The sequence below is a fragment of the Prionailurus bengalensis genome, chromosome A2 (assembly GCF_016509475.1).
Source record: "Prionailurus bengalensis isolate Pbe53 chromosome A2, Fcat_Pben_1.1_paternal_pri, whole genome shotgun sequence".
In the NCBI taxonomy this organism is placed as follows: domain Eukaryota; kingdom Metazoa; phylum Chordata; class Mammalia; order Carnivora; family Felidae; genus Prionailurus; species Prionailurus bengalensis.
Window position 1 is genome coordinate 109,878,393 of NC_057348.1, and position 13,458 is coordinate 109,891,850.

Below are 13,458 nucleotides of genomic sequence, written 5' to 3' on the forward strand. Positions count from 1 at the left end.
TATAATACTGTTCTCAGTAATAGTGTCTATCACAAAATTCTTGTATGTCTATGTTCTTGTGAGCCAAGTCTCCCTTGCTATTTGGCATGTGACAAGTTCCACTTTGTTAGCGAACAGGATGTACTTGAGATCACCAGAGTGTATAATACCCCAAGGCTTGGGCCATTCCATTAACAAGCAGTAATTTATATAAAAGAAGAGAGGGTTTGAAAGTCTTTGTTTTGCCATGTGTCATGAAAGTGTTTCCAAACCCATGTCTCAGAGGCCCAAATGAAAAAGGAAAGCATTTATAACAGAATACCATCATTGTAGATGTACTTGAGTACAAAGGAAGAAGGCAATCCCTTTTCCATGGGAAGAAGCAGTAAATAGACTGTATACCTGGAACTGGACTATGGATGACTTTCTCCATTTATGCCTCCCAAGATTAGTGGGTGAAGGGAAGATTTTTGCTATTCCATTTGTGAAACAAGGAAGAGAATACTTAAAACAGAAAGCTAAGAAAACAGTAAGGGCAATGACTGATATTAATTAATGTTTTTGAGTATAAAAGGGACTTTGTTTAAAAAACAAAAAACAACCTTCTACCTGATATCTGTCTTTTGGAATTCCAAACCCTTTATTCATTTCTTATAAAAAGAACCTATTAATTAATTTAGGGCCTGGCAAGAAGAAAGTCACATTTGAGCTTAGCCTTAATTAGTTACATTATTTGGCAGATGAGAAAAATGAGGCTCAGAAACTCCAGAACTTTTTCTTTCTTTACATCCCTCTCTACATCAGGGCACACATAGAAACTGATCATTTTGGTACAGTTCTTTCTTTTGTCATTGACAAAGTATATTAAATTTCTTCATGATAATGCAAATTGACTGGATCCAATAGAATACTTTTACATCAAGTATTTCCAGGTAAATCTCTAATTTGCGAAAGGTGTGTGCATTGTTAGAAGAATCAGTGGGCTTGAATCCTACTAAAATGGCCCATCAGCCAAAATGGGACAGAAGTATCGTAAATATGAAAATAGTAAATTAGAGTCTGTGGTATGGACCAGTGCCCTCAGGAATCCTACTCAGAATGCCCACTCTAGTCCCATACCGCTCACTCCTGACCATCTACACATTGGACTGAGCTCTGTATATATTTAGCTATTTGGAACATAAACTACCCCCTCCCAAAGGCCATGGGACACTTGTCCATGATGGGTACAATCCTGGCTGCTGCCAAAATCCTGGAGGCAGAGCCCCCTATTGGCATTATACAGAATTTTTTGTCAGGGATCGACAAATGCTGATGCAGCTGCTGTGCTCACCTCCCGGCATACTGTAGACTCTGCCAGGTTTCTCTCTGAGGTGGCCTGAACTAGCCTGCTAACAGCTAGTTAGGCCCTGAGTGATCCCAAGAGTAGGAGAGCTCAGTAATTTGAAGCACCTCTTGCAACTCATCCAACACTGTGGTTGGGAGTCTCCATTCTAGGTGTTTCAAATACTAACAGGTCATTTCACAATCAGTGATTCTGATTTCTAATCTCATCTCTTTTCACTGCAACAACATGCCACAAAGCTACTGAGGGTAAAGGTTAAGATCAAAAGAGTGATAGTCTTAGAAGAACCAGTAACAGAAGAATTGGCAAGAAAGAAGAAAATCTGACCCTTCTTAGCAAACAGTGTGGCTCATAGCATCCATCACACTGACTTCAGAAGCAACACTGCATCTAGAGGTGTGGTCATCCAGCAGATGTCAATCAGATGGTCAAAACCTGGGGTAGGTTTCATCACTCTCAGGCCTTAGGGTAGAGAGAGGACATCAAGCAGATTATAATAGGTTGTCTGACAGCTAGGACTTCCCTTTCTACACCACTTCAATCTTCTCTGGGTGTCTACAGCCCCACATTTTGAAAGGTGGTGAAGGGTGGTTGGATAGACTAAGCAAAACCCTTGAAGAATAAACAGGAATCCTTCCTGTTAGGAGATACAAGGGAGATTTTCAGGCAGATGACAGTGAGTGGCTTCACATGCTCCCTCACAAGGACAAACCCTCCCCTGAAGTCTGCTTGGATTCTACATTGCTCCCTTGTGCAGAGGTGAGCAATCTCTCAAAGCTGGTCCCTTTCTCCAAGAGTGGGTTGTGAAGATCCTTCCAGGTCCAGGAGGCCATCAAGGCCCCTCACCTAACTCCTCATCTATTCTATTTTCAAGTTTTTTGTGGTGGTTTGTGCTGTTTGTTTTTGTTATTATTGTTATTATTCAAACATAATTCATATGCCATTAAAGTTCACCATTTTAAAGGGTACAATTTAGTGATTTTTTTTATATATTCACAAGGTTTTGCAACCATCTCCACCATCTAGTTCTAGAATTTTTTATCGCCCAGAAATAAAGTCCTTATCCATTAGCAGTCACTTCCCCCATATTCTAGGGGAAAAAATTCACTTTCTGTCTTTATGGATTTACCTCTTACGGACATTTCATATAAATAGAATCATGCAATATGTGGCCCCTTTATGTATGGCTTCTTTCATTTATGAGCATAATGTTTCCAAGTTTCACCCATATTGTAATACCAGTATCAGTGCTTTATTCCCTTCTATGTCTAGGTAACATTCCACTGTATGGATATACCACATTTTGTTTATTCATTTATCCATTAGTGGACATTCACGTTGGTTCCACATTTTGGCTAAGATAAATAATGTTGCTATGAATACTCATGTAACAGGTTTTTAGGTAAAGAAATATTCTCTGATTTGGCTTTTATTTGTTTACAAAATCTTTTTTTAACTACCATCAGTAAGTTCTTTTAAAGAGAGAGGACTTGGGGCGCCTGGGTGGCTCAGTCGGTTGGGCGTCTGACTTCGGCTCAGGTCATGATCTCACAGTTCGTGTGTTTGAGCCCCACATCAGGCTCTGTGCTGACAGCTCAGAGCCTGGAGCCTGTTTCAGATTCTGTGTCTCCCTCTCTCTCTGCCCCTCCCCTGTTCATGCTCTGTCTCTGTCTCAAGAATAAATAAACATTAAAAAAAAAATTAAAGAGAGAGGACTTTAGCTCTTATATTGTCTCTGGGATTATTTTGGTCCTGTTGTGTGTCAAGGCTGAGCACTGATTTCTTCTTAAGCATCTTTAGAAACCAAACCAAGGCAAAGGGATCCTTGGTACTATGGAGGCATGCACAAGAGAAGCATATTAATATATTTCAAAAGAGTGTTAGACCAGACTCAATAATGGTCACTCAAAGTGACACTTATTTTTCCATTAAGCTAACTTAATTCTCTATTAACCAGACACCAACTCCTAAGCTTTACATCCACTTCCTAAGAAAAATCTAAAAAAAAAAAGTATTTTTGATCTGCTCTACAAAGTCATATTACATAGCCCAGTACTGAGCCAAAAGTAACTTCAAAATAAATAATTGTAAAATAAAAATGTTACTGAATAAGTGAATACATGTACATCTGATAGCTAGGACACAAATCATGGGGGAAAATTAAAAACTATTTAAGCAATATTTCTTTAGAAAAATGCCAAACACTGGAAATTTAAAAATTGCAAAATTTTATACTCTAAGTTGGGATTTCTTGGAATACAAAGTATTTAGGATGAAAGAATTTTGTTGTTTCCAAGGTCAATTTTGCTAACAGTATTTTATTGTTCATAGGATTAACAACAAGCTGGTGATACAAACTGTAGGCCCTTTGCCTCCTGAACCGCCTCGTGCTTTCTGATGGAAGTGCCTGCACTCATGCTGGGCCTGATTCAGGAGTAATGAAACAAAACATGGAAGACAAAGAGAAAAGAAAAAGATAATGAGAAAAAAAGAAGGCAGCTAGTCCTGATATCAGGAGATGTTTAAATGTAACGGAAGCATTCAGTCTCAACTCGTTCTATTTTTGACTTCAGCTGTAAATTATTTGGTGGCATTGTACAAATCACTTAGATTTCTATTGCCTCAGTTTCTCTGTATATAAATTTGAGCTAACATCACTCACCCTTAACAAGTTCAAATGGCATCGGAGGTAGAAAGTTGGAAAGGCTCAACCTGCGCCTATAAAGTGTATTTACAGCTCCCCAGAGCAAGGCAGGTTGGAGCTAAAAGTATCATTATTTTTGTAGTTAGAAAGTCAGAATCTATCCTCCATCATGTTTAAAGCCTTTGAAAGAGCTCTTTGTTTTTCTGCCTAAGCTTTGGCCCACAGGGGAAAATATTCTGTCTTTCAAAAGGTTTCTTTCATAAACAGGTCATTCTTTTTAAGTGGGTTTCACTGACTATGTTTATTAACATGTAGTAACACTTAAGGGAGGTTTCATTTGGTGCTGGAATAAAGCAGTGTGGGCAGCCTGCCACCCCTTAGCCTAAAAAGAAATATTGTCTAGAACAAGGCCCGAGGCACTGAGAGAGGCCAAAGCCATTGCAGGTTGCTGCTTGGGTCTTGCATCACTCAAACCAAGCAGTGCAAACAATGATGGGTGTCCCAGAGAGCCCTCATCCCAGACAAGGCCAGTAGATGAAGCCTTTCTTAGTCACTGAAATGATTTCACCAGAGAGAAATCTGTGTCAATAAAAGGGAGGATGAAGATATTCAAGTTGATAAACAGCACAAAATTTAATTCAACAAGTTGTCTTTACATGTTTTCTTTCTGTCCATGTGGTTGAATTCTCCCTCTGTTATGTAAGTTAAACATCTCCAATTTTGATATATGTCATGTTAAGGAGTCTGTTAACTCTCCTTGTTATTTTCGCCTGATCTCCCATCTCACTACTTGTCTTAAGTTGGTCCTTTTTCTTCTCCCCACAAGGAACAGAAATCTTTTTGATGAAGGACATCTTTCAAGATTTCTGGATCCTAATAAATCTTACTGTAGGATCACCCATTAAATTCCGTACAAAGAGGGGCACCTGGGTGGCTCAGTTAAGCAATCAACTCTTGATTTCAGTTCAGGTCATGATCTCACGGTTTATGAGATCAAGGCCCACAGGGGACTCTGGGCTGACAGCACAGAGTCTGCTTGGGATTCTCTCTCTTCCTAGCTTTCTGCCCCTCCCCCACTCATGTGTATACCCTCTCACTATCAAAATAAATAAATAAACATTTTTTTAAATTCCTTACAAAGATAAAATCAAGTGAGACTATACCTCCAGAGCAGTCTTGAATGAAGATAGTAAGTCAGGAAGGGCAACCTGCCTGAGGGGTGTGTGGGAAGAGGAAAGTCAATCATATCGGCTTCCAACATGGCAAAAGGAACTGAATGGAGGGGACTAACTAGGGAGGTCTTTCTCCTCCTCTCCACTGAGACTTTGCCCTTGAGTGCTCACCAGTCACCAGCAAAACCTAGTGCTTGAAGCAAATGTTCTGCTTTAATGTAAGGGTATATACCGCCTGTCCTCTCAAGCTCAAACTCCTTCAAGTTTCATTCCAGAATAATGAAATTTTGCCCTGCCATATGAGCTGATAAACTGACAGATTTATTACAAAGCCAGGAAATTAAACTTTGACCAATATTTGGTACAACACTTCCCAGGGCTTGATGAAGATCTTTAGAAGTCCTGAACATTGAAGACAATGCTTCCCACTCCACCACTACCTACCATATTATCACTTTTTATAAAGATGTAAACCTTGAAGTAAAAAGAATTTCAGCAAAGTTCAGACTCTTACCATGATAATAATGCAATGCATTTCCTGAAGTACCATTTTTCCCCAAATTTTTTCAATTTGCTTGTGTCTCTATCTCCTGGTGATCTAAGCATATGCTCAGTGTGTCTACTGGGGATTTTATCCCTGTGTCCACCCAGGTGCATACCCACCAAATATATTTCACTTGATTGGTTTGGTTATTTGTATTACAAGTTTTTCCACTGGAACAGTTAGGTTTGATATGACCTCCTCTCTCTTGAAAGAACTGTGAAGAAGCAGATTTTTCTAACATTTTAAACACAGAATCAATGTATTCATTTAATATACATTTCTTGAACACCCAGGATGTTCCAAGGAGGACATAGGAAGTCAACTGTATTACAAGAATAATTAATGTGTGGAGCAAAGTCACATGTAGACAAGGACATGAAAGAAGAGAAGTGAGCTGAGTGACTATTCAAGATGTAGAGAAAAGTACCTGGAAGGGACTGTATTAGTCTGCTCAAGCTGCTATAACAAAATACCATAGTCTAGTCTTAACTAGACGCTTAAACAACAGAAACCATTTTTCACAGTTTTGGAGACTGGCTTTCAAAGCAATTTTTGTGAGAGGAATAGGCTTCAAAAGAAGAATTTCAGGAAAGGCACAACATGGTCACTTTTCCGTTTTATAAAAATCATCCTTACCAGCTGCCTGTGAGGGTGGACTGGAAGAGAGAAGTAAGCAAGGAGAGCAGTTAGGATGTCATCGAACTAATGTAGTGGAGAGTTGGCCACTATTCTTTAATAAACCTTTGTACCAATTAGGAAACATCACCAAGTCACCACTGGTAAACAGAGGAATTAGAAGAAAGGAACTTCTCTGAACAACACACCCCCGTAGACACCTAGCTTGAAAAAGAGCCCCTTTGTAACAGGAAAGATTGCCCTTCCTCTCACCTGAGGCAGACTCATGTCAGGTGCAGGGCTTAGCCTTGGTTTCAGCCCCACTGACGCTCTTGCCCAGGCAACTTTGCACACCACATAAATCACTTGGGTGTATGGACAGTGACAGTGATAACACAATCAATGGGATCAAGTCACTGAAAGATGGGGGGAGATCAAGATGCCTAGGATAATTTCTGAGTCCCTGCTTGGAATTCCGGGTATAAGCTACTGAGTCTAGATTAAAACACCGTGAACTTAAGGTATCTGAGACATCCAAATAGAATATAATATGATCATCATATATCCCTCAGATGTTGTCTTCTACTACTAGACTGTGAGCTCTATGAGAACAAGGATTGTGTTCTTTGGGGCTGCCAAGCAGGGTTGTACAGTATACAACTCACATGGGCATGAGCAGCAGCCCTAGAAATGATTCTCAATATACACCATTGAGTGAATATATAAGAAAAATGCAGCTTAGGAGAGGACTTAGCATTAAAGCCTTAACCCCACATGATAGAGCATCAAACCAAACCCCGATTTCTGATCTAGTCATACATGCATTTCAAACAGGGCTTATGAAGTTTGCCGTTTTACCAGACTGAGCAATGGGAGGTAGAAATGGGAAAACAGGGTAAAGCAAACAAATACGGTATGTTTAGGGGAAAGATGATATAATAGGGTCATTTGGTAATTTTTAAAACATATTTCGGCCAGCTACTTAAAAATAGAAGGGATAGGAGGAGACAAGGAAAGAGAGCGGAAAACTGAGAAAGCAAAAGAGGGAGACACACTCTGCTCCAAAGATTTAACTCCCCTTCTCTGCTTTAAGGAAGGTACAAACCACTGCAGAAGGTCTCGCTTGTTCCTTGCTTAACTCTCTCCACTTCCCTACCTCTTCTTTCTCCCAAACATCACCATTTTCAATGGGATGAAGGATAAGGTTCAGGGAATATTAAAAATGAGAGTCATATTTGATGGGTGAGAAAAGCTCCAAGTAGAGGGTTCATCACAGTGCCAATCTACCAAGGTGACAGAACTGTTACATAAGCAGCTGCTGCCTTTACAGAGTGACATCCTGTCACATCCTATAACAATAACAGAGCTGGACAAATGCATAAGGGGCAAGGACTACAAATCACACCCTTTGATAATGCCCATGTTTCTCTTGACCTCCAGCTTCTCACCACAAAAAGGAGGGACAGTGTATCTAGAAGAAACAGACTATCTCCGTAGATTGTCCTGCTTTCCGCCATATGGGCAACATCCTGCTGTCATGAAGCATTCGTAACTGAGGAAGCACCATACTTGATGTTGTTTAACTACATTTATTTGGTGAAACATGGTGAGGTTTTAGTAATCTAAAACACATTAAATTACTTACGGGGTGGGGCAAGGAGGATCATGATTATTAGAACACTGGAAGGTTCTTTAAGGATAAAAATTGAATATATTTTAGGATAAAAATAAAAATTGAATACCTATGAGCCTGTGATGGAAATATGTGGTAAAAATTGGTGGTCCATAAAGTTTAGGTTCCAATTAGGCTACAGTTAAACGGATAGGCACAGATGCACCTAGGGGGGACTTTGGTAAACTGGTCATTTTTCCAGTTTCCTCACCAGAGGGCAGTGCTGCTTCACACTTGGAGCCTTTGCCTGGGCGGCAGGGGCAGGCTGGCTACACGCCCCGAGTGTTTATCCCAACTTGGGTATAACTGAAGAATTTTGTTTTGTCCATGTCCACGTTATAAGGAAAGTTTTTAGCAAAAGTTATCTTTTATCTTCTCAGAAATTGACAGAGTGATCAGGGAATAATAAATAGCCACATATTCTCTTGCTTCAACCCTGAAAATGAAGGGAATTAAGAGTATCCTTGGTTAGTGATAGGATAAATTGGATTAGTGAAATCCTTTTTGAGGATCTACTGCACTTTACAGGCACTTTTGGAGACCGTAAAAGTTCATGAGAGACATATAAGTGTTTATAACACTTAGTATACTTGAGACATGAACCTACCCTCAGGGGATAGCCAAGTATATTTAACAGAAGCATATTTTATGGAACTAACTTAAATTTTGTAAATCGTATAAGTCTGACTATGTGGACAAAGAGAAGTTACTAACCAAGCTTCAGAATTATAGTGACTGAAGTCTGAAGAATAAGATATTTTCCAAAATGCTCCCTTTGGGTTTTGTTTTGTTTTTAATTAGTTTTTTTTTTTAATTTTTATTTTAGACAGGGTACACATACAAGCCAGAGAGAGGGGCAGAGAGAGAGAAAGAGAGAGAAAAAGAATCTCAAGCAAGCTCCATGCTCAGTACAGAGCCCCACACATGGGGCTCCATCCCTCTATCAGTTGGGGTCATGACCTAAGCTGAAATCAAGAGTGGATTCTCCATCTCCATTGACTGAGCCATCCAGGTGCCCCTTCAAAATGCTCCTTTTGCAAATGAATGCTTTTGTGTGCTACTCTTAATAAGCACTAGCCAAGACTTTCTCACTGATAACTTGCTACAAAAGGGGTGTGTGTGTGTGTGTGTGTGTGTGTGTGCACTCTGCTTCCTCTAATGAGATTAAACTCAATTTCAGAACTATGAGTTCAAATTTTGAGCAGTTACAAAAAATCACCTATGTGGCCTTAATGTTTCCTCTAAATGCTTGCTGTTACAGCAATCATCTTTTTTGTTAAACCAAATTTAAGAGTGAATCCTGAAAGCTACTTCAATCAAACTGAAAGTTCATTCTTAGACAAGATAGAATGTGCTCACTAGCAATTAACAATCCAAAGTTAAATTAAGAAATTACTTCCATTTATAACAGAATCAAAAACAATAAAATACTTAGGAGTAAATTTAACAAAAGAATTGTAGAAAAAAATAATTGCTAGGTGTGTACACCAAAAGCTGCAAAATATCACTGGAAACTGATAAAGATCTTACTAAATAAAAAACATCCCAGGGATGCCTGGGTGACTCAGTCAGTTAAGTGGGCTGGCTTTTGCTCAGGTCATGAATTCATGGTTCATGAGTTCACGCCCCACATCAGGCTCTCTGCTATCAGCACAGAGCCTACTTTGGATCCTCTGTTTCCCTCTCTCTCTGCCCCTCCCCTGCACATGCGCTCTCTCTCTCTCTCTCTCTCTCTCTGTCTCTCTGTCTCTCTGTCTGTCTCTCTGTCTCTCTCTCTCTCTCTCAAAAATAAACAAACATTTTAAAAAATGTCCGAGGTTCATGGATCAGAAGATATTTTAAGATCTTCCAAATTTGTTAAGATGGTAAAAGAAATTGATCTTCACATTCAATACAATTCCTATAAAAATCTTAGATGGCATTTTTGCAGAAATTGACAAGCTAATCCTAAAATTCATATAGATATGCAAGGGATCCAGAATAGCTAAACCAACCTTGAAAAAGAACAAAAATGAAGGTCTCACACTTCTTGATTTTAAAACTTACTACAAAGCTATAGTAATCAAGATTGTGTGATATTGGCATAAGGATAGACATAAAGATTAACAGAACCCCAAAATAAACCCATACACTTATGATCAATTGATTTCTGACAAGGGTCCCAAGACAATTCAATGAGGGAAGAAGAATTTTTTCAACAAGTGGTACTTGGACAACTATTATACACACACAAAAGAATGAATTTGTACCCTACATCACATCATATACAAAAATTAATTCAAAATGTATTTAAATGTAATACCTAAATGTAAGAGGTAGCACTGTACAACTGTTAGAAGAAAACATAGGTATAAGTTTTTGTGACCTTGAATTAGGCAATGGTTTCTAAGATCTGACATCAAAGCACAAACCACATTAGGAAAAAAAATGCATAAACCGACATCAAAATTTTTAAAATTCTGTGCTCTAGAGGGCACTATTAAGAAAGTGAGAGGCATCTAGATGGCTCAGTCAGTTGAGCATCTCACTTTCACTCAGGTCATGATCTCGCAATTCGTGAGTTTGGGCCCTGCATCTGGCTCTGTGCTGACAGCTCAGAGCCTAGAGCTTGCTTCAGATTCTGTGTCTCCCTCGCTCTCTGCCCTACGCCTGCCTGTGCTCTGTCGTTCTTTGTCTTTCAAAAATGAATAAACACAAAAAATTAAAAAAAAAAAGAAAGTGAGAGGACAACCCACAGAATGGGAGAAAATATTGATAAATGATATATCTAATAAGGATCTAATGCCCATAATATATAAGGCAGATTTAGAACTCAACAACTAAAAAAATAACCCGATTTTTGAATGGGCAAAGGTTTTGGACAGAGAGTCCTCCAAAAAACACATATACAAATGACCAATAAGCACATGAAAAAATACCCAATATGATTAGTCATTAGGGAAATGAAAATCAAAACCACGAGGTATGCTCCAGACCTGTTAGGATAGCTATAATAATAATTTTTTTAAAGACAATAGCAAAGGTGGGGTATCACGTGACCCCAGCCCTCAGGGAGTGGGGGAAATACGGTTCCTCTATCCAGCTTGATTCTTTGCCTGCCCCTTGAGGCCAGGTGCCAGCCTGAGCTCAGCCTTCTCCTCCCTAGTAGATGAAGAAAGCCCCACCCCACAGACCCAAGCTGGTGAGGGGGGTGGATCTGTCCCCCAGGTCCTGGAAGGAACCAGGTACTGTGGTAGGCTTTGCAGATTCAACAGTATACAAGACAAAGTCCCTGTCCATATAAAGTATACATTCTAATGGAGGAGACAGTCCGCAGAAATGCAAGTTGCCGATGAAGTATATCTTATTTTTTATGACATGAAAGTTCAGAAGTGCTCCACACCAGAAGAAATCAAGAAAAGAAAGAAGTCTGCCATGTTTTGTCTCAGTGCAGATAAAAAGTGCATCATTGTAGAAGAAGGGAAAGAAATCTTGGTTAGAGATGTGGGTTAAACCATAACCGATCCTTTCAAGCATTTTGCAGAAATGCTTCCTGAAAAAGATGTCGCTATACTTAGTATGATGCAAGTTTTGAAACTAAGGAATCCAGAAAAAAAGCAGTTAATGTTTTTGTGGGTTTTTGTTTGTTTGCTTGTTTTTGTTCTCAAACGATTTCCAGACCTGAGATGGTAGTTATGGCTCTGCCTCCATCCTTGGACATTCAAGTTGAAAGGAATAAGAACCGGAGAGACCTAGAGATTGCTCTGTTCCTAGTTCCCAAGGACAGAAACTATTCTCTGTGGGAGGAGTAGACAAGGGTATCAGAACCAGCTCCTCTGGAAAGTAAAGTGATGAATGTGAGCCCCAAGGATGCAATCATAAAGAAATTTCAAGGCATAAAACATGAATACCAAGCAAATGGGCCAGAAGACCTCAGTCAGGCTTGTACTGCTTACAAGCTAGATGGATCCTTAATTGTAGCTTTTGACGAATGCGGTGTAGACCATCATTCAGTGCCACAAATCAAAAGCTTCCATGTTTAATGTTATCCTCTTGCTATATAAGCAAAACAAGTATGTTTAGGCCAGGGTTCCATTGAGGGGGAGCTGTCTTGTCATCGGTTAAACTAAATATTCTATCAATATGCAAAAATGGTCCTAAATAAATCTAAAATCTGAAGACATATATTTTGACATTAAATTCTTATTGGCCCAATGCCTGTTTTGATGAGTTGGCTTGTAAAGATTTTTGTTAAACCCATGATTTTTAATCACATAGTTCACAAAACAGTACAAGGCCATATGAAGAGAATTATTTCATCTTTGCTACCTCAACAGTTACTTTGTTTCTTTTGCTTAGAGAATTGGTCACAATCTGGTTATAATTTTGGCCCCAAATTCTTTATTCTCTCTTAAGCTAAACCATACAATGGAAAATAAATCTCCTCTCTACATGTAACAGCTCTAATATACTAGCTACAGTAAGATTAAGTCAGGCAGACTTAATTCTAGCAAGCGTGTAATGGAGACTGCCTAAGAATTGTTCACACTTCTCACTAAGGAGGGCATTTGTTGGGATGAGCACTGAATGTTGTATGTAAGTGATGAATCGCTAAATCTACTCCTGAAACCAATATCGCACTGCATGTCAACTAACTAGAATTCACTTGAAACACGAAAAAAAAAGAAAGAAATGTGCACACTTCTAACCAGTGCTAATCTTGCAAAACGTTGTTTTGAGCACGCAGTTGAAACGCAGGAAGCAGTTCCTTGCACCTATAGTGAGCTCTCACTCACTAGCTGGGAGATTGTTCTGAGAGTGACCTAGCATCTTGGAAATCCAATCATGATGTGTCCTCAGGAGAATGTGCCATACCTTGTAACAACTAACAATGACGCAAATTAGAGTTCCATTGTAATATACTCTGTTAGTGAAAATCATAAAATGGTGTATTGACAAGTTGGGCCAACTGTGACATCTTTGCGTCTCCTTCAGAATTGTGTTGCTTCTGGTACAATAAGGTGTGGAAGAGCATTGAGTTTATGTTTACTCTGGGGCCTGGGAGAACTTCCTAATTTCCTAGAGCAGTTTGTTGATTTCATGTGAAATGGGGAGCAGGTATAATGGATGACACCCACAGGAAGCCACTGCCTGATGACACTTGGAAGTGATTGTCTTTAACATCACAGGCATAGCACTTTGAACAATATAGAGATGCACACAGTTAAACTTAGAAGTAGCAGTATTGGCTTTATGTAATAAAGGAAGCAATATTAACTTAAAAATAAGATAATAATAAGTGTTAGCAAAGATGTGCAGAACCCTCATACGTTGCTAATGGGAGTGTAAAATGATGCAGCCATGTTGGAAAATAGCTTGGCAGTTCCTCAAAAAGTTCAACCCAGCCATTGCATCCCTAGGTATATACCCAAGATAATTAAAAATACGTATTCACACAAAAAACCTACACGCAAATGTTCATAGCAACAATATTTACAATAACCAAAA

General features: G+C 39.2%; 1 pseudogene; it reads left to right on the plus strand.

Annotated features, from left to right (window-relative positions):
* Nucleotides 1–11,286: 11,286 nt before the first annotated feature.
* Nucleotides 11,287–11,993, plus strand: LOC122488280 (annotated as a pseudogene).
* Nucleotides 11,994–13,458: the final 1,465 nt, after the last annotated feature.